Raw genomic sequence first — 20,156 nt, 5'->3', positions numbered from 1 at the left:
TGGATTCCTGAGTAGGGGTGTGCCACAGATTTTCCCTGGCAGGCTGAGTGGTTAGTGCCAACAAGTGCTGTGTTGTCTGGATGCAGTAATGAAGAAGGTATTCAAGCCATAAAACAGATTACTGGGGATGCTTTTCAATGGCTGCAATTAAGATGAACCGGCCAAATCAATGTACCATCGTATGGAGATGGCTGGCATGTTGTTCTAAAATAATACCTGTAGCTTTTAAGTATAAATTATTCTGTGATGTGAATTGCACATGCCAAGTCTTATTTAAAAGGCACAGCCTGAAAGCATAGCAGCAGGAAAGAAATTAGAATGTCCCCATTCATCTTAGCTTTACTGTCTAAACAACAATTTAAATACCCATTATTGATTTGCTACAGAAACGGGAACATCCAGCAAATGGTTTTATTTCACTTTAGCTGGAAATGCTAATATTTGTCCAGTTGCCTGATTGTTCCATGTGTGCATAAGTCCATGAGAGTGATATGAATAGAATATAATAGCAAAGTCATAAAATCAATATAGTCTGACCACATTCTCTTTCACTTTCTGAGAATACTTGCAAGGAATTAAGGAGCTTAGTAACCAATCACTTCATATTTAAAATTAGCTTTCAAAAAGTGCAGGACATATAATTTTTTTCTGGAAGAAAATAAATGCTTTCGTTATCTTTCCCTCCAACACCTTTGAATGTAAATGCTGCCTCCACATAGCCTAGAAAGTGGGATTTAGAGATGCTTCTTCCCATGTTGCCTCCAGATGCTGCTTGGGTTCAGCACTTTGGGATAAGACTGGGCTGCTTTGGAGGCACAAGCTCAGACTTCCACCCCATGTGCCATTGTTTCACGCAAACGTCCCTACTCGGATTGTGCTGGCTTGGGTGTAAATGCTGCATTGTGTGGCTTTATGTGGTGAAGCAGCACTCTGTCTGCCTTACTCTCCACTCATCTCTTCTTCCCCTGGGGCCAGCCTGGCCACCCTGCCGAGCAGGATGGGGCAGTTGGGGCTGCACAGGGACACTCCCCATGTTGCTTTCATCCCCTACCCCGTCCCTGATGTATGTGCCTCTGTGAACACTGGATCAGTTGGATGCCTGTTCCCCTGGGTGCCCAGTGTCTGGGGTGAGGCTGGGTGCAGTAGATGACAGCAGGTGACATTTTCCCCTGGCCTTGGCTTTTACAGACTGAGCCTTGCTTCCCATGCATGCTGCCATAGGCAAAGAGGAAGTGATGCTGGGGAGGAGGCATTTTTCCCCATCTTAACCTTTTTCTTATGTTGTTTACACTTTGTGTAGTGGGAGGGCAGCCTGTGGCATGCCAGGGGCTGCCAGGACACTTGACTTGCTCTCAGTCTGCCAGTCAAAAACCTCTGCTGTGCTCAGTGCCTTGTCAGACATAGTGCTTCAGGCCCCTTGTGTGGCTATATCTTTGGAGAGGCCCTGTCACAATGAGATCCTCGTGTTGATGACACCTCTGGTGTCAGCATGATGCTGACATCCCACTCACTGCCAGGGACTTTCCAGGGGAGACGAAGAGGAGCAGCAGCTTTTGGGGTGGTACAGCCCAGCAGTGCAGCTGGCTCCCTCCTCTCTGCACTGCCAGGGCTCTGCCTGTGTTTCTTTTTTCCCAGTTTAATGAGGTTATGACCCCTAATGGAGCTGCTGCCTGTGTAAAGGGTACTTTCAGCCATGGCATGTGTAGCTTTTGGCACCATGTGTCCAAGTAGGGCTGTGCATTTGGACCGTCAGACACATTTACTTTCTCTTGTAATGCTCCATTCAGATTAAAAGAACCCAAGGAGCACTTTGGTAAAAGCAGATACCTCCAGTTGGTAGCTCATGTCTCTAAATTAACTCTGTGCTCAGAGGTGATAGCTCCAAGAAGGGGTCTTGTGGAGGCAGCTAGGGCTGGGTCCTCAGCAGCTCTGTCAGTGCCAGCCAGGCTGATAAACACAGCAGCTTCTGGCAGGGGAGCAGCAGGGGCAACATTTGAACCACAGATTAGTTTTAACAGAAATGCATCTTTTCTTACGCCTGCTCTTTGTATACTTTGTACTGTGATTTTGTCATTATATGGAATGGGATTTTTGGCCTATTGAGTGCTACACTTTCATGTCTATATTCAGTAAAAAGGGATGAATTAAGTGTCGTGACCACAGCTTCTCTGGAGCTGAGGCCAACTGCAGCATGGTCAGGAGTCCCTTATATCCGTGGTGAAAGATTAAATTTAGCAAAACTTTTTAGAGCATTAGCACAAATCTGCAGTTATAGTAGAGCACTCAGCCAGTCAGACTCTTGAAAAATCAATAGCAAGGTATGCACTCAGTTTTTCTCAGAGAACATTATGATTTTTTACAGTGACAAAATTAGCATTAAGAGTTGCCTTCATGCAGACATTTACATGCTGGCATGAGTCATGAACTTGAAAAGGAGTCTGCCTAGGTAATTAATTTTCTCTGTGTTATTGCAGATCTTGTCTTTGCTCATGTATTTTTTTTTAAGGCTACATTTAAAAATTATTTTAACCCTAATATTTTAGGCTGAATTAATTTTAATAATACTCTTCAGCATGACCTCCAGTACAGGACATGGTGGAAATTCAGTTTTAAATTCATGAGAGTCTTGTGTTTTAAGTACTTGCCTGGAATTAAGTAGATCTGCCACAAAAGACTGACCCATGTGTGTGATCTTTTGCAAGTTCTTCCATGCTTTTGTTGCCAGCTTTAAAATGGGGCTAATTATATTCATTGTAAGAATGTCCCAGGAGTTGAAAGTCTTTGTGAAGAAACCTGATTTCATGATGGCAGAGACTCCCTGATCTATTGCATGTCACAAAGCTGGGATCTTCCAGGGCCAGTGGAAATGCCTTATAGATCTGTGTAGAGAGCTGAGTCATTTACCTCATTCTTCTGGGGCTGTGGAAGAGCGGAAAACAAGCACAGGCTCATACCAACGCTACCTTTTACAGCATCCATTTTTTTGCTTCAAACTGATGTCCCTCTGGAAATCTCATCTAGCTACACTCCTTAAGGTGCGGGGAGATGCCCTGAATCTCAGACAGCACTGCAGAGCCTTTTCTCTCCACCATCATTATTGCTTCTCTTGCCTAGTAGATGAGAAGAGGTTCAAAATACAGGGCAGAGTTAATGAGATCTCACAGGCACCATCGCATCAGGTAGCATCCAGTTGATACTGAAGCTCATATGAACAGTGCTGAAGGGCTGATACATAAACATAATTTGTGCACATGAAGCAAATGAAAAGTTAGTTTGCGTCCCTGCAAACCTCTCTAGATCCTCTTTAATTGTGCTGGCATAAAGCTTCTGAAGGCTTTCAGTGGCAGAGTCTTATTACTACAGCTGCAATATGGCAGCAGATTGAAACACATCCTCTGCGTTGTTGAGAACATCACTTGATGTACTTACCATGCTGAGCCTCAAGAGTACAATACTGAATTTCTGGGGTATAAGAAACACTGCATGATAGATTTATGGATGCTGGTACAACCTGCAGCACCAAGGAATACAAATAAAAACATCTCTACAGTAAATATGCCTACATGAGCAAATCCATCCTTACAAAAATCCATGCTTTAGGTCTTAAGCATTGCTGGCTTGGAAAAGTACTTATCATTAAACATATTTTTTTAATGTTTGGATGCATATCTTAATTACATATTTTGGGTACTAAGGATTTATATCTGGATGAAAAAGAAATGGGTTTTTTTAGCTCACTGAACTTTTGAGTAATCAGTTGGTTGTCATCCATAGGTAAATGTATTCTAAAATGATGATTAATATGGTTTACAAGTGTTACTGGGAGAATCAATTTGAAATAGCTTGAATAACTAATGTGATAAGAAACTGTGATCGTTTGCACAATAATGTAATGTTTTTCTAAAATTTGTGCTGTATAACCTTTTCTGGAACTTGCGTTCCTTCAGGAAGAAAGGTGCTTTTTGTCTGATACTACTTTGACAACAAGGGGAACTATTGAAATCCTTTGGATTATCGTACAATCCTAGAATAATTGAGTTGGAAGAGACGTTTAAAGGACATCTAAATCCAATTCCCTGCAGAGACCAGGGACATCTTCAATGAAATCAGGCTACCAGACTCCCATCCAACCTGACCTTGAATGTTTCCAGGGTTGAGACACGTACCACAGGTTGCTTCCTGGGCAACCTATTCTGATGTTTCACCACCCTCATTGTAAAAAACTTCTTCTTTATATCTAGTCTAAATTGACCCCTCTTTATTTTAAAACCATTGTCCCTCTTTCTATTGCAATAGGCCCTGCTAAAAAGCAGATTTCTCTTGGATTTGTTAGTGCCAAAGCATTTTTTAAACAAGGAAAGAAAAGAGTCTGTTCTGGGAGAGGTTTCTGAAAAATAAATAAGAGTCACAAGCACCAAAGTTGAGCACCACTTGTGCTTCCCTGTGGGATATGTGCTTGTCCCACCTGCACAGGGTTTGTGGTAGAACAGAGCAGACTCCCTCTCCATGTGACCACGTGCTGTGGACACCAAATGCACAGGAGTTAGCCAGATCCCTCCCGTCCCACATGAGCATATTAAGTCATCATAAGCAAATTCACATTTCAAATTTATATGCTTATGAAGGCATTGCTGCTAGAAAAGGCATCTGGATTTGTGACTTGGGTTGTTAAAAGGACACCATCCAGGGAGCAATATGCTCAGAAAAATGCTCAGGAAAAACTATCCCAGCCAGTATACGGCTCAAAATGCCAAACTATGCAGCAAAACCAAGTTAAATTAACTTCAAAATCTATTTCTACTACTGATTGATAACTGCTCACTGGATTTCATGATTTTGTCCTTTTGGGTTTACTCTTGTCTATTTTTGAGAATCCATTTTTTGAAATGTCTCTTTACCTTAAACCAAACAAGCATAAGAAGTATGGTGATGTTGTCATCTTATTGCAAAAGCTCCATACCTTCTCTTCTTGGTGATTTTTCATGGGCAGCTCCTCACAGCACAACCAACAAATTCAATCTAACTTTTCAGCCAGCCAACCTACTCTTTTACAATACCCATCCTAATTGGATCTAGCTGTGGCCTATTAAGGGCAGGCCTGTTCCTAATTCTTGGTAATTAGAGCAGCTGTAACTCCTTAGGGGTGAAATTACCTTCATCACTATCTCTATTCTCCTACATTCCATCAGTCCACATGGTGACGCTTTTTTTTCTGGGTGTTGAAAAAAGGCAGTCTTGAGGAGTCATCCAGTCCATCTTTTTGGGCAAAAGCCAGATTTCTGTCCTTCTCACAGGCATAGCATAAGAATATGGTCTCTGTCTTCTCCATATTAGCTCAAATACCTGGTAAGGGGTGATCATGCAGGAAAACAGCAGGATGATTCTGTAGCAGGATGTTCCCAGTAGTGTATTGTCAACGAGATGCCTTCCATGATGTCCATTGCTATTCCACCACATACTCCATCCAGGAAAATACATGCTAGCTTCAGAGGCTTAGTGCTGAACCTGCTTGCAGTCTCAAAAGTCCTCTTTTGTCTTGGAAAAGAAGCTGATATCATCTTTTCTAAGCCCAGTTCCTTTTTCCCCTTTTTTTTTTTTATTTCTTTTTTTTTTTTTTTATTTCTCTCCAGTGGTAGAGAGAAATAGGTTAGAGCTTTTTGCTCCAAAGCCAAGGGTGAAAACAGTCAGGAATTGAAGGCTGAGAAAATTCCCACTGGTTAAAAGAATGCTTAAATATTCTTTCAGGACAGAAGAAATTAATTGTGTTTTGTTAAAACATATTAAACCTGGTGGGAAATCATTCTGATTCCTGGCAACTGTGCTTCTCTCTCAAGATACCATTTTGAGAGGCTCACCCTTTTTCTGAAATATTTTCTAGGCTAGACACTAATTTCTCTACTGGCTTCTATTTATCTATCTCACTTATTTATTTTCTCTTCCCTTGCTCTGGAGGAAGGGAGTGTCCATTTCAGGTTCTGGTTGCTTTTTCAGTAAACTGTGGATTTATGCTGTTTGTGCAGCACCTGGCACAGAGAGGTCTCTGCTCATGCCCGGGACTCTGCTATCACAGCCGTGCTGAAGGAATCGTGCTGCTCTGGGAGTATCACTGGTGCATGGAGCTGGGGAAGGCTTGTGGCTCCATGTGTTTGCAGATCTCTCTGCTTCCAGCCAGCATTGGTGAAGTGGTCCTAATTTACAGCTGTTGTCCATTGCAGGAGGGGAGAAAGAGATGCTGAGAAGGGTGAGCTCCTCTGTGGGAGAAGTGGCTGTAGGGAAGCACCATGCATGGGTGCTGGCTTTGTGGGGGGAGGCAGCAGCCACACAGACATCTCCCACCCAGTCTGGACCCAAGGGCCCTCTTACATGAAGCAAAATCAGCGTTTGGGAGGCTGTCTTGGTGCACTGTAGCGTTGGTCTGTGTGATAAATATTTTGGATAACTTGAACATAAATGTCGGAAGAGAAGATTCTTTTTGCTGTACTGTATTTTAAGGGAAGTTAGTTGGGTAGTTGCCGATAAAGAAAATTTTGCTTCCAGCCTCAAGGGAAAATTTGCATTGCCCTGTTTCCTTTTCCATATATATATAGTGTGTGTATATATATACATGTGGATATATAAATATGTTTTATATATCCATATATATATAGTGTGTATATATATATGTGGATATATAAATGTTTTATATATGTGGAAATTGTTTTGTTTTTTTAATGATGGGGGTTTTTTTCAGCACACTTTAATGTTTTACCAATAAATTTTTATTTTACCAATAGAATTGCTCTAAGACATGCTATGAAGTTTTGATCATTTTTGATGGCCGTCTTCTTGACTACTGAATGTGTTAAGAACCATTAATGGCATCAGTTTGGCAAGAAGAGGTCTTATTTAAGGAGTGGTTTTGTAATCTCTGAGCTTTCTTGTCTCCATGTACAGCAGTTCATACTGAAATTCTGCAGCACACCCATCCTGGGTACTACAGGAGAGAGTGTAAAATTTTCAGTCCAATACAGTTTCGTGGAGCAACCTTTGATGCATGACCACACTGAACTGAGAGGACAAAAGCAAAATCTCCTGAATGATGCAGCTGAGATTTGGCTAAGTCTGAGCTGGATCTTAGGCTGTCTTATTTCTCAATGCCATACTTCTCTTCTTTGGAAGTTCTATTAAAAACCCCTCACCTTCCTGCACTTGCTTTCCCCTCTAAAGGGTATGTTAAGAACTCTGTGCGATGCCAAAAACAATATTGGTTTTTGGAATCAGCTTTCAGGATGTGCTGAAAGTTCTATAATCAGCACCTTACCTCTCAGAAAGACTGGGTGTTTTACTCTCCAGCATCTCACAGGCAAGCAGGGCCTGGGAAAGTTGGTTCTTTTGGATACTCGAGAGACCTGAGTAGAGAATTAAATAGTCTGGAAGTGTATCAAAAGTTTCTCCACCCTGGGTTCAAAGCTAGGCCCATCTTGACATCAGAGTCTTTCTCCAGGCTACAAAAATATTTGGGGGAAATAAAAAATGAGTCAAAAGAAACTTTGAAAATATCACAGTAACTAGAAGATTACAGTCGAAAAATGCTAAATAAAGTTATAATTTTTGCTAAAACCTGAGGGAAAAGCATTGTGAGAAGCACTGGAAAAGAAACGTGCACAAGCAGCGGAGTGAGCTTTTGACAGTACTGCCTAGTCCACAGGCAAGCTATGATCCAGCACAAGGAATTCCAGGTGATCAGAAGCCATGGTCTGTGCTCTCAGCTTCAAAACCATGTTTCCTCTACAGTCTACAGCATCGCTTTTCTAATATGAATGTGCATTCGGAAAGCTACTTAATACAATATAATCATGTTTTACCTGTGTTTGGTGATTTGAAACAGGAGCTGGTTACTGAAATACCCTTCCTGAATTATACCTTTCATACAGTGATAAAATTTCAATTTGCTTTGAAGTACTGGGCTGTGGGGCTCTAGAAGTTGCTTCAGATGTTGTTCAGCTTTCCCTGCTGTGGTCACTGCGTCTGAGCAGCAAATGGTTGGTGGATGTCAATACCCACTTCATCGCCTTGGTGCGTGTGAACCAGAGCTCTGACCCGCAGAGAAGTGGTTTCTTTTTAGATGGCTTAAATAATATTTGGGTTTAGATGATATTTATGAAGCACCTTGAAGTCCACATAAGATAGGCCATTCAGGACTATGCATGTGTAAGCAACTTGTCTCTCCTTTTCAGCAGCTGCCTAAGCAAGTTTCATGATTAAACGTTGTGTGTTTTGGACTGTGGTTCCATAGCGCCAGTGGTTTGGCAGCAGCTCTGGATGAACAAGTCCCTGCCCCTGGCACTGCTTAGGGCAATGTAACTGCTGTAAAGTGGGGCTTTGCCTTTGGTGCTGCTGGGAGTGAGACAGTTCTTGGGCAACAAGGAATTCTGGGTCACCCGGCTTATGAATGTCTGGAGCATTTTACAGTGTGATACCCAGTAGCATAATTACTAAGTGGTCAAATGGGACTGACATGAGCTCAGCTGGTTAGAGCATGGTGCTAATAATGCCAGGATTGTGGACTTGATCCTTGTGGGTCCCTTGCAACTGAGAATATTTTGTGACTTGAAAGTAGATTTTTGTTCAGCAAAGAATGCTCCTGCTGTTGCATGGTGGTTCAGAAAAGTCTGGTTCATGTTCCCCAGGGAATGAGCCAGGGCTTGGTGGGACAAACAGTGCCAGTGCTGAGAGACTCCAGCTGGAACCATACTCTGATCCTGGCCTCCAGAGCTCACACCCAGCCAGGGTTTGTGCACAGCTCCAAGGAGGAAAAGCAGTGTGCTGTTCCTTACTCATAATAACAAACTCCTCCATCTCAGATAAGTAGAACACTTCAGGATAAGGTAGACCTGGAGATTTGGACCAGAGCATCCTGAAGAGAGAAATAGAGCCATTCAGATGATATAATAAGGGGACATATCAGCACGTATTTCTGCTGAGATCTCCTCTTTGTAAATGGCTAAGTAAACAACCCAGGGAGCTGCTGGCCAGTTTCTTTCCCTTCATTATGTAGCATAGCAAAAAGCAAATAGAGAGATTCTTTTGTAAATGGTCAGTTGGTAACAGGTTGATATACTGTGGGGAATATATACTATACATATATAGTATGTTGATATATTGTGGGGAATACATATTTTTATAAAACAGAGAAAACTTTGCAATGCTTGTCTATTTTTGAAGAAATCACAAGCTTTTTAATAAGGTAGTTGATACAAAATTCAGGGTTGGTGTCATCACAGTGAAACTGAGTTTAGGAATTAATGAACACCTTTGTGTCAAGGGTAACTCCATATTTAATTTTGCTTTTATGAATGATCTGGAATTCTAAACTAGTTGGTTCTTGCAGTTTGTGGAAAGTTATGGTTTTGGAGCATGGAAACTGCCTTGGAGAGTTCTAGCAAAATCTATGACTCCCAAAAGGAAATTAAACATCATAAAGTTATGTCCATGAGAGGAAAAAAAACTCTGAAGACAAACTTTCATCAATCAAAACCCAGAGAAAAAAGGTTATATAGTAACAGTGAGGGAGGGGGACTGGGCATTAGTAGATCACAAATTAAACATACCACATAGTAATTTGCATGAAGGCCAAGTCTGTTCCAGGCAAGGCTCCTATGTTTCAGCTGCATCTGATCCAGGATTGCATCCAGTTCTTCCCTTTAGGAAAACAGCACAGTTTAAAGATGAAGTGTGTTAAAGCAATGGCAGATATTAGTTTCGGGTTGTATACAGTGGGGGTTTCTCAGTGGGTGTATGCCCTGGACATGTATTATTATAGGTCATGGTAATGATTCCGAGTTCTGTTTATCCTTTGTCTTCCCCTTAAGTCCTCAGAGTGATTGTTTTCTCTGAACAAGACAGAACAAGACTGAACAAGACTGGGAATGATCAGGAAACACTGGGAAGAACAGAAGGCAAATAACAAGCCACTTCAGTGATCAAGGGATAGGGATAACTTCAAAAGTTAGGAAAAAAAAATTAGGCTTAAGGCCACCTTTCATGAGAAGGCAGCTAGAGCTGGAAATACACAGTCTAAGAGGAGAGCCATGAGCACTATTAAATTATTTTAAACCAAAATGTTGGTATTTTTAAAAGTAGTAACAGAAAGAAAATGATTACTACAAGTGACCAAAGAAATAACCCAGCAGAGAAAAGGTGAGTCAAACAAAACAATGTATTTGGAAAAATATGTAAGACTGGTTAAAAAAAAAATAGAAGAAGGATTTGCATCTCCCATGGAATTTGATGTGCTGAAAACCAGCTTAGTTCTTAGAGTGATTATAAAGAAACTTTATTTTCTATGGAAAAGCTGTGCTTCATTGAAACACAACATTACCTCAAAAAGTGCTCACCATACTGTAAAAACAACTTTTTGTCAATAGATTCCCTTAAATTTAAAAAAAAAATTTACTAAATGTTGAGATTTTCTACTGATAATTTACATTATATGCTGGAACAAAAAAAAAAGCAAATTTTTTTGAAGGTAAAGGTTTTTCCAATCACCTCTCTGTCTGGCTTTGCTTTCCTGAACAAGATGTGGCTGTATAATGGTGCTAAACCTTGGTGAAGTGGAGATAACATCCATGATCAGGCATCCAAGAGGGCAGAGTACCCCAAACTCTGAGCTTCCACTGTCCCCTGCTGCAGAGATGCCTGAGTGCAGACAGTGATGTTAAAGCTTCCCAGCAGTGGCAGCAAGAGGAAAGATGCCAACAAGGAGCTCCTTTCTTCCTTGCAGCTCAGAAATGTGTGGCAGGAGAGGAGTCCCCATCCCCTGTGGTTCTTCTAAACTGTTTTCCTTGCAGAAAAGGGAAACTTCTGCAGTTTTCTGCCTTCCCTTTGCCTCACTGCCGTGGGCTCATGGAGAAATATATGAAAAATATGTCCCTGGAAAACAAGGAGTAAAGCTGTGGTGCACCTTCTGCTTCTGTTCTAAATCCTTAGCATTTAGACAGCAAAAATAGCTTTAAAGAGCAACAGACACTCCTGAGTTCAGGTCTGTGTCTGCTGTAGACTACAAATTATCTGACTTGCAAACTCTGCAGTGTGGTGGGTTAAGTAAATGCCCTTTTGCTTCTGGACAACAAGCCCAAATAATCTAAAGGTAGCGTCAGGTTAAAAAATTATCAAACAATTGGGTTTCTTTCCTAATCCATGCTCATAAATGGCAGCATAAAAGGCATGCGTGCATGGTTTTTCATGTCTGAGCAGCAGTAAATGAGTGGGGCTCTCCAGCAGAGCCTTCTGTGACAAGCCCAAGCACTTGGGAGGTGAGGGGAGCAGAGAGGCTGGTGACAGTGGGGGAATACAGGAACTGCTGGTGGGCTCTGCACAAGAGCAGGGATGAGGCTGTTGCTTTATGCTGACCTTTCAAAGTAGCAAGCATTTCTCAAGAGAGCCTACCTGCTTTTTTTGTTAAATACAGGCCTGCCTTTCTCCTTCTTAGTCAGTAAGTGTGCTTGGCTGCGGGCACCAAAGCTGTCAGCTTTGACTCTGTCCTTTCCACTCCTCCTGTCCCACTCATGCATTCTGTGCCCAGCTCTGTTCCACAGCTAGGAAAGCTCTGCTGCTCCCAGGGTGGAGCTTGTCCTGGGCAGGGAGCAGAGCCTGCCTGCCCTGCCGTGGCTGTGTCCCAGGGAGGCAGGTGAGTGTCTGGCTGTGCACACAACTCAGGGGGAATTTGGGGTTCTGGGTAGAGTGTCTGTCAAATTATGCTATGCTCTGCCTAGGTTCCCCATCACTGATGATTGAAAATAAAAGTCAGAAGAGCCATCCAGCAGAGGGTCTTGTTCTCTGAATATGAGTCTGTACAGCAAAGGACCGTGTGTCAATGTCATTAATTAATGCAGACATATGTGAGCTGTAAATCCACACCAATCCTCTGGCTCCAAGTTCAGCAAAGCATCCTTCTTCAAGAGTATTCTTGAGCACCTGCTTTCATTTGTAGATCTCTTTTATAGCATCCTGATTTCTAGAGTGAAAGGGCAAATTAATGTCCTGTGAAATGAGGCCACCAGTGAACAGCAGTACTGAAATCTCTGACTACATCCCCTTCAGCCTACTGAGACCTAAAGGCCCCTTCTGCAGAGAAACTTGATCTGTCTAGACCCGAATCTTTATGCAAAAGCTTAAGTTAATAAATCATGTGAAATTAAATCAAATCTGAAATCTAAAATTAAAAAAAAAATCCTCTTAGTATTTGTTCTTATTTATGCTTTTAGTAAAAAAATAATCTTTACTGATATCACTTGGTCCAAAAGCAATTCACTTAGCAGCTATTCTGTTTTCCCTGCTCCATTTTTCTTTTTGAAGATGTTTGTCTTAATGGTTCTCATTTCTTTCCTCCCCTTTTCAAGCAACTCTTTATACAGTAGTTCAACATTTGTAAACTTTTCGTAGTGGCACGCCAGGAATGGTAGTGATAGCACTGCGTTTTCCTCTGAGGGTCTCCACAGATGAGGTGCCAGACTCCTGTGAGGTGTGGGTACATTAACATAAGAACTGCAGTCGGGGTGGAGATGAAGAGAGGATCCCTAACACCCTAATGCTCTTTCCTGTGGGAGGCAGGAATGATGATTAAAGAACGTGTAGTAGACAGTAGAACAATTAAGAAGTGTAAGAGATAGATGGTTTTCCCCTTTCTTGTGGTTACTGATTTAGGGTCTTCTGCACAATAGACAGTATTGTACACAATAATCTGAGTGATGTTGTTTAATAGCCACTGATGGCTGGGAACATCTTTATTCAGTTTTTAAACTCCTTAACCCATTTTTACTCCTGGTTCTCACTGTTGCTACAGTAAATTCCACAATGGAATTATTTCCTAATGCTGATAAAGGCTCTCCTTTTGCAGAAAAATCAACACAGAATGTTGTGTCTTTTTGGAGTAGTGTGCCCTAAATACACAGGATTTGGGAAAAGAGAATGTACAGTTGCACCAAATGTTTAATTACTATGGTTTAAGGATTTGATTGCTCCAGTTAAAAGCAGCCTGAACTCATCCATTCCTCCCACTTCCCCTGCAACACCTATAGCAGCTGAGTCACCTCAGGGGGAACTGATGTGTCAGACAGTTAATCCACCACAAGACTATTCATTTCCCTTCAGAGCGGCAGCCTTGCCACAAACACACTAAACCTGGAGTGGATGGACATGAGAAGAGTAGAGGGATGCAGGACCACTTTTCCAGTGGCAGTCCACCCCCTGGGTGGATCAAACCCTTCATGAGTCTGCACAGTCTCAATCTTTGAAAAGTGTAGGGCAGCTGTTTGTTTAACCTACTGCACAGATGCCATACCTTTTCAGGGCTTTCTCGTTAAGTGAGAAACTTCTTTGGTTTTTTGCAGTCCATTAAGACAAATTCCACCCTCAGTGACACGGGCACAACAGCCACCTAAGTTTGAAGGAAGCATAGTTCAGTCAGCTCCAGGAGAACGAGGGGTTTCAGTCCTATTGTATTTGACAAGGAGGAGCCTCATAAATGTAGTTCTCCAGTCTGTTTCTCTGACCTCACTTGGGGAAAAAAATCCTACCAGCTATGATAAAAATTGTAGCTCCAAGTTTTCCTTCTCTCTATTATTGCTCTTCAGATCTTAAATTGAGAGTTTCCATTACAACACAAGGCATGAATGTACTGCTGTTTTGTGTAATGCACAGTGCTTATCCACATATTGGCAGCACCTTTATGTTCCAGTGCTGGAGGGAAGAAGTAAGAATTTACTTGCTGACAAAGTGACAGACACTGTCAAGTTCACTTAGGTATTTGGATTTAACTTCTGAATTTAAATCAAAAGAAGAGTGATTCACTTAATTTCTTGTCCTTTGGATATATCTCATGTTGTTCAATTACAATAATATCTTGCCATAATGGAATTGCTCATTTAATAATATTAAACTGAAAATAAATGTGATTGTTAAAACATTAAAAGTTCCTGAGTCAGCTAAAAAAAGCCATGAAGTTCAGACCTTGAAGGATTGGGAGATTCTAACAGAGATTTTTTTCCTATATCTATTTAATAATTGAGCCTGATTTTTAAAAACTGAGGGAGGGGAATATCTGAGTCTCCCTTCCCTCACTTAAAACGTCTGCAAATCTTTGTTAAGAAAATAAACAGAAAAGCCTCTGAGAAATACATGAGCTCTAGAGGAATGCTATGGTCCAGCTGCAGCCAAGGCTGAGGCACATTGATGGCTTCAGTTCACTGCAGACACAGTGAGCTCTCCTCCCTTCTGCTGAGAGTTGCCCTGCATTTGTTTTGTTTGGATTCCCTCCCAAAAAGGGAGAGTGTAGGTCTGTGTGTCATACCAGCCCTTGAGCAGCAGAACTGCCACGCTCTTTTTAACCTCCATCAAGTGAGCACCATGGTTCATGGGCTGGTACCTCCTGCAGCACTTTTTGTGCTGCACCTCTGGCAGGATTACACCTTCAGAGTCCAAAATGAAACACTCTCCTCCTTGGATGGTATGTTGTAGGTGAATGTGGAGGAATTGATAAAAGGTCATGACAGAGGGTGCAATACTGAAACTTTCCTATGTGTCTAGTTGAAATAAAGTGCCTGAGAGTTGGCTTCTCCATCTGAGACCTTTGGCTGGATCTGAGGTCATACCAGAGGTAGCAGATCAAGTTTTGATATAAGCAGATATCGCAACCAGAGGCGTGTAGTTTCCTCTGCCTTTGGTTTAGAAGCAATTTTCCATGTGCATACCATAGTTAAAATTTCCAGGGGTCACTGTGGGATTCACCACACTGCTCTAATGCTTTATAAACAATCAAAGGCAAAAAAGAACCAAGTTAGATTTAGAATTTTAAAAGTATGAACAGTCTTTGGTACAGACATAGTCAAAGCTATGTGAGTAGTTAGCTGCTACCTTGAATTGCAGACATTGTCAGCAGCCTGTGGTTAAATAAAGAGTAAGAGGGAGATGTGTATGAATGTGAATGTTTCACAATGTTTTTGAAGTGAAGTAACACAATGCTGAGAGCATTCATTCACACATCAGCAGGGCAACCACAGTAGTCTAAAAATTATCCCATTTATTGGAATAATCCACATGGTAGACACACATATACAAGCATTGTCTTCTGGGTCCCTCTAGGATGATGGAACAGATCACTGCAACTGTCTGTTCATCACTGTACTGTGCTGGTGGGTCTCAGAGGTACCAACAGACCAGGATGTATGCAAGTTGGATGTTTATGGTTCAGGCAAGAAATCAGTCAGATCTTCAGTGTGGACCATTTAAGTAAGCGAAGATGCTTTTACTTAAAATTAAATAAGGAGCAGCATACAATTTTTTCTCTCTGTGGACCCATGGGATCAGTAATTTCTGTTAGCATACTAATTTACCCAGGATCACAAGAGAACTTCTTGTGCTGGTACAGCTGGGAGCAGACAGTACAGAGGGAGCAGAAGAGTCTGTCATGGGTGATTTTCAGACATGGCTTTGTTGTCTCATATCTGTTGTTGGAGTGTTCTATAGAACAATACCAGGCCTGAAAACCATCATCAGCCAAATACTGCTGCCTGCCTTCTCATAAGAACCAGCAAAAACTGACAATCTACCTTTTTTCATCTCAGACAGTGTGCCTGGGTCTCTGTCATATGAACATTGCTCTTCTTTTGTTTGGAGTCTCTTATGGGTCGTAGCCAGTCTCTTCAGTCCTCACAGGGCATTTCAAGGGTTGTCATTTCATCATGTCATTTCAGCAGTGAAGTTGTGCTGGCACAGTGATCTGTATCCTTGGCTGTGAGTAGAGCTAAGCCAACAGTAATTGCTTGGACAACCTGAGCTGACTGGGGTGCCAGTTTCAGAAATTTAGTGGTGTCTCAGAGAGGAGCAGTGGGAGCTCCTGGCCATTGTGTGTTCATCTCTGGGAACTGCTGCAGCAGACCCTCAAGCTTGGGCATTGGTCACATGAAGGTGTCCATTCTCAGCTAAGGGGCAAGAATTTTGGTCATCTCTGTTGCATTGCCATATCAGTTTCTTCATTCTTTATCTCCTAATGCTACCTTTCCTCACATTATCTGTCACAGCAGGACTTAGCATGTTTGTTAACAATCCTTTGCCTGTATGCTATATCGTACTTTAGTAGAAAAAACCAAACTGCATTGTTTTCCAAATTTCAGCTTAGTACCAATGGTGGATGGAGAGATGTTATAGATGAAACCTGGGGGAGGGATGTTTTTCCATCTTGCTTGCAGGCCCATGTGTTACCTAAAAGGGAAGCTGCAGATCCTTTGATCCTGACATCCTGTCTCTGAGTACTTTTGACTCTAATTCTGGGCTTTATGGCTAAACTTTTACATGATGCTCCATCGAAAGAACAACATTAAACTGAAATCTTAAATTAAGAGGTACAGCTTTGGCTTTACAGGCCATGGAGTTTACAAATTCCAACTTATGTAAAGTGGATAACCCTGTTATTACAGGGTGATACTCTAATAAAGCTGCTTTAGATGGCCATAGCAACTTTGAATTGCAATGGAAATAAAATGTATCCATTTGATCCCTGTAACTGCATCCACATCAGGACTTCAGCTACATGAGGAACAACTTACACTTCTAAACTGTTTTTGCAATACACGTTAAACTTTTCTATGAAACTATAGAGTTAAAGCAGCCATGTAGGAAAGGAAAGGCATGAGAGCTGCTGGGTGGGAAGGAGAAGGAAATACCTTAAAAACCTTTCCTTTTCTCCAGCTGTGCCATCTAGCTGCTTCTAACTCAGAGACCAGAGCAGCAGTCTGTGAAACAGAGTGGTAAAAGAAATGAAATAGTTAAAATGAGTTGGACAGAAGCAGGGACAGTGCAGATCTGTGGAAGGAAAATACTTCCCAAAATGGGTCAAAAATAACAAATACAAAATGTACTGAATGAACTTTTGTTTTTCCTTAAGATTAACTTAAATTTTTTAGAAGAGAAAAAATCACTTTCTCTAACAACACAAACCCTGTGTATATTTACCTGAGGCTTATAGAAATAGCTCATATGACAAGTCTGGCTCCATAAACTCCGCCTAAGAAGCCTGGATCAGCAAAATTCAATCTGGAAGCTGTCTATAAATTTATTAAAACTGTCTGAGGTTCCTAAGTTAACTATTGAAGTAATCCGGTGTTTGTAAAAAGATGTAAGTTTTATAAGTTAGTACTGAAGTCCATGGAAATTAACTTTCAACGTTCAGTGCTTTAATTTGTTTTAGATTTAATTCTTCTGATAAAGAAATGCTAACTCATGACCAACTACATAAAGTGAGGTCTATTTGCAAATGAATTAAATTAATTTTAATATATTTTTGTCTTTTTTACTGACTGGAGATTTTCAGCAGTCTCATGCTTCAAGTAAATCTTAAGGAAGAAGTCAAAGCAAGCAGTCAGCTTCTCTCAGGCCAATCAAATAGTGCTTTTCTGCATGTTTTACTGACAGATGAACAGGCAATCCCATTTATAGAGCATACTACATGTTGACAGAGCGCATGACTTCATTTTGCAGTATTGGCAATTTGAGATCTTAGCAAAACAATGCTGAGGTCGCTCTCATTCTGAATTGCCATCCTTGGAATGTGGCTTGGGTTTTCATTAACTCTCTCACTACAAGGTACTGCAGATGGAGACAGATTTTATAGCGGGGGTTGTAATAAACATCAGAGAGCAGAAAGTTGTAAACAGCCTAAATTCTTTGTCCTGTGTGGATGAATTCCTTTTCCTTAACACTTTGATGTTCTCAGCATCTTGTGGACGTTTCTTCTAACTGGAGGTGAATGGGTGGATAATGCACATGGACTTTGATACCTCCCAGCTGGTGTGTGGGGAGAAGTGGTCTCAAACTCCAGCACCCAGTGAATATATGCCTCAATATAAACAGTAAAAGTTTGGATATTCAGCCTGGCGCTTGGCTCGCAGCATTCTGGCTCTGCTTAGGAGCACAAATCGTGTACAGGATCACTTCCAAGATTTCTCCTCGACTGTTTAATCAAGGGAAGAGGACAAAAAGGGAGAATAAAGAGCACAGCTCTAGCACGGCTCTCTTTCACTGCTGCATTATTCCTGCTTTTCCCTAAGCTGGCTTCATTGAAATCACCAGTATTATCAAGTTAGTGTAAAACTGCGGTGAATCTTTCCAAGACCTTTTCCATACTTACATTTTTTCGAGTCTTACCAGGACAGTTAAAGCAATACAAGTCACTGGAGAAGAATTTAACTACAAAGGAACTGGGCGTCCTTACTGCCAAAGGAGAGCAGACTGGTGGGAGAATCTTTAGGAACAGCTTCAGTGCTTTCAATTCATAGCTTACCTTTTAACAAAACAATTGCCTGAGAATGGCCAACATTTTTATACAGCCCAGCCTTTCCCAAACTGTTTTGCCCGGGGGGATCTTCCCCTCCCAGATTAGCATAAATGTCCTTGCTCAGCTGCACTGTGACTATACCACCTCTGGATCCCTAGATCTGGAAGGCTGTGGATTGTTCTTTGCCTTCACCTTCCTCCAACCCCTGCAAAGGGAATAGCCACAGTATGGAATACACTGGAATAATCGCACCCAAGCTATGAGGCATTCAGTATACTTCCACCAAATAAAGGATCCTACAGATTAAAACAATACAGATCTGCAGTCGGAGAAATTGCTTGGATGATGGTGCATGTCTTACATGAATGGTGCTTTCATGTTCCTGTTGCTTTTTAAATCACTTTCTCTACAGTGCTTGCACTCAGAGCTCCAGTTTCCAGGTAACAGGGAGAACCAGACGCCCAAGTGCTGGGTGATTTAACCTTTTTTCTCAATACAACTGGGAAGCAGTTTGAGCACTAACATAGTATAACTCTTCAGTTAAACTCAGCTCTTTTGGCATGTAGACTAATTTGTGAGAGCCACATGCCACATTTACATGCAGTCACATAAAGTACAACTGTCATGACTGCTGTAGGGGAGAACAAAAGTACAATAAATGCACCTTTTTCTTTATGTTTACTGGGCTGTGTTTTCAGAAATGTGCACTGCTAAGTATCAAGTTATTCCATTGGTCTTGTTGGGTAATCCAAGGTATTAATCAATTTTGCTTGGACATATAAGAAAGGCCTTCTTGCCTTTCTTTGTCTTGGGGGAGAAATCTCTTCCCCAAGCTCTAGCTTGCATTGGTTTAGATTGTAGAAACATATGACTGTTGAAACAGGCTATCCAGGCAGTTGGACCTAAGGTCTTTAACACAGTCATTCCTACCTTTGGGTAGCACAGCTTGTTCTGGGGTTCTGTACATGGATGTGTCTGCAATGGATGTGGCAGCTTCTCCAGGTGGGCACATACAGCCAGTGCACTCATCTGGGTCTGCAAATGTGTTGAGCAGATCAAACACAGCATCTGCTTTAGACTACCATGTCCCAAACTCTTTCAACTCTACTGTCTATATAGAGTAGGTCTTCAGTGACTAAATGGGGCCCAAGATGCATAAGTCATGCAGAGACACTGATGGTAACTATCTGAATCTGAAGAGGAGCTGCCCCTGCAACACTTGGACAAGGTTGTTATTTTTGTTCGTTCTTTTCCTAACTTCTTTACAATGTTTTTAGACTTAGGGTAAGAGTCATCCAGAGTGTTTAACATTCTGCATTTCTCCATCTCCCCTTTGAGTACTGAAGTCTGTTCCCTCATATTCTCTCTCACTTGTCAGGACAGGTCAGGGGAGCTTTTATGCCTGAATCATTAGGTGACTGAAGTTTCTTACTAGAAACCAAATATGCTTTGATGCATTTGCAGCCTCAAGGTGAAAACAATAAACCTATGGCCAGGGAAAATGATACTTAAATAAAACTCATTACTGCTTGAAACCCTCAAATTCCACATAGTGAAACTGTAACCATTCCTGTTCTTCAGAGTAAAACCAGACAGTGAATGTAAGTTGCTAGAGCCCACTGTAAAAATGCTCATTGCTAATTCAGTGGACAGTCATATATACAAATTCAAAATAAGGAACTCAGTGTGTGAAGTTATTGGATATGATTCAATTTTATAAATACAAAAGAAGAAGCATTTCAAAATCCATTAATCATGCTAATAAGTAGAAATTTACTATAGTGGGAAAAACTGATTTACTGGCTTTCAAATATTTCATTTGCAACTCCTTGAATTCACTTCTAAT

Source organism: Onychostruthus taczanowskii, unplaced genomic scaffold (genome assembly GCF_017590055.1).
Source record: "Onychostruthus taczanowskii isolate IOZ18803 unplaced genomic scaffold, ASM1759005v1 scaffold52, whole genome shotgun sequence".
NCBI classification, from domain to species: domain Eukaryota; kingdom Metazoa; phylum Chordata; class Aves; order Passeriformes; family Passeridae; genus Onychostruthus; species Onychostruthus taczanowskii.
This window is presented reverse-complemented; position numbering follows the sequence as displayed.